Source organism: Octodon degus, unplaced genomic scaffold, assembly GCF_000260255.1.
Source record: "Octodon degus isolate 3935 unplaced genomic scaffold, OctDeg1.0 scaffold00091, whole genome shotgun sequence".
Classification (NCBI taxonomy): Eukaryota; Metazoa; Chordata; class Mammalia; order Rodentia; family Octodontidae; genus Octodon; species Octodon degus.
The window spans coordinates 8,527,423-8,529,825 of record NW_004524667.1 but is presented as its reverse complement, the minus strand read 5'-3'; the positions used below and the strand labels follow the sequence as shown (position 1 = coordinate 8,529,825).

The 2,403-nt window shown below is 32.4% G+C and overlaps 1 protein-coding gene across 1 annotated transcript in view; it reads left to right on the top strand.

Annotated features, from left to right (window-relative positions):
* Trpa1 (transient receptor potential cation channel subfamily A member 1) overlaps nt 1–2,403 on the top strand; it is an 89,450-nt gene that overhangs the window by 53,916 nt on the left and 33,131 nt on the right. The window lies entirely within an intron of this gene.

Below are 2,403 nucleotides of genomic sequence, written 5' to 3'. Positions count from 1 at the left end.
TCTCTCTCTCACACACACACACACACACACACACACACACACACACACACACACAGATACCTGCAATCAGGCTGGAGGCCTGGAATACAAAAAAGAGTGGAGTTATTTCAATAGATTACTGCACCAGGAAATGTATAATATCTCTCAAGGAAAATATCTCTACTAACTAAAATATGTTTTTTAAACTGTGGAAGTGGAGATAAATACACATATTAGCAAAACCACTGCCACAATAAGAATAGATAAAAAAATCCAACTCCCATTTAAAATTAGTTTCCAAACTAAAACATAATAGCATAGAAAGTAAAAAATGAAAACAACAAAAGACCTATGTACTGAACTCCAAAGAATTAGATAAGACATTACTATCTGAAAAAAATTTTAATATAAAAGTATTTAAGTACATCAACAACTTAAAGCAATGAAAACCACTTATATAAAATTACTATAAATATATTATGATAGAAGATTATGAAGAATTGTGATATATAAATTCCGGGGTGGTGATATGGAAAAAAACCTTTAAAAATCATTAAATAAAGTAAAAAATTGATAGACTAATCTTTATGCTAGACTTCAAAACTGTTGCACATTATAATCTTGCACATAACTTACAAAGTCCTAATGCCAATTAATACTCAAGATTCTATTAGAATCTTTGATAGATGTCTCAGGATCTTTTCTTTTTATTTCTTTTTTATTTTTTAAAGAGATGACAAGTTAGAATTAATGCAGAAAAAATTACAGGTGATACAGAATTTCACTTAAAGTAATATGAATTCCATAGTGTTTGTTGAAATAACATTGTGTTGTCTTCCAAACAGTTATTCATATTACCAGATATATGCATATAAAATTGGAAGAAGAAAAAAAGAAATGTATAAGAAGTTAAAAAGAGAAAAAGTACAAACAATTGAAAAAAGTAGATGAAACAAATTAAAGCATTAAGTGCTCCTTTCCATAGACCAGCAGTAATGCACAGTATACTTGTCCAAACCATCTTACATATATAGATAAATCTCTTTCCTCCACTTCCTCTCCGGTCCTTCTCAGTAGGTTTTTTTTTTTCTTGTTGTTGTTTGTTTGTTTGTTTGTTTGTTTGTTTTGTGGGGGAAGGGCCTACAGGATGTTCATGGTCTCACTACAAGATTAGACTCATAGTGATCCTCCTGTTTGCAGCCTCCCAAGAGCTGGGATTACAGGCACACGCCACCACACCCAATCTATCTCCGGCCCTTTTCAACTCGCAACTCTTTCTTTTTGAATAAGTTTATTCCTTTTTCCTGGTGTGTTCTCCGGTTACATCCATTTACTGACAAAAGACTCAAATTTATCCAGTTTTATAGCTAAATAATACCCCATTGTGTAAAAATACCACATCTTCTTTATCCATTCCTTAGTTTATGGGCATCTGGGTTTCCAGGATTTAGCTATGACAAATTGTGCAGCTATAAACATGGGTGCACATATAGCACTGTGGCAAGAAGGTTTCAGTTCTTCTGGAAAGATAGCCAGGAAAGGAGTGGTTGGCTTAAGTGAGATCTCCAGTCTTACTTCGTAAGGAATCTCCACACTGATTTCCATACTGGTTGTACCAGTCTGCCTTTCCCAGCATTTGTTATTGGCTAACTTCTCAGGATCTTTTAAAACAACTCTTTGGTTCTAATATTGTGTCAATGTGGAAAGCAACTGACTTAAGTATAGTTGAAATGCACCTTTAAGACCTAATCTTGGGCTGGGGAGATGGCTCAGTAGAATAAGCACTTGCCTGGCAAGCACAAGGGCCTGAGTTCAATCCTCAGTTCTGTAAAAAAAAAAAAAGTTGTAATCTTAATATAAATATATGGCTAAAAAAGGAATTAATAAGATAGGATTTAAAATTAGATTTAAATTTTAAAAATTATTATGTATCATTAATATATTTTAAATATAGTATAACCTGTTATAAATTTTCAGTGAAAATTAGCAAGCTGATTCTTAAATTTATATAAAAGGGCTAAAAACAGCTGAAGTGATCATGAATAGAAATAAATAAAATTTGCAATGGGAAAAAGTTTAAATCACTAGGATTAATTCTTGTCACACTGATACTTTAGGTTAAAACCCTGCATTTGCTTTTTCATTAACATGATTCTTATGACTAGTCATGAGATGATGCCAAAGTAATTTCAGTTCTCTCCAGAATTAGTTTTTGGCTTCATTAAAAACTCAAGAAAGTTAATGAGGTTTTTTTGTTTGTTTTGTTTTGTTTTTGCCAAAGAAGACTATTATGAGCTCTGCAGGCAACTTTAGGTACACTTCATAAGTGGACTGCTTTCAGTGGCCACGATCACAGTGATATCAACTAGATTTTTTTTTTTTTTTTGTCTTTTATATCTCAGGACAGCTAGTACTCCAGAACAT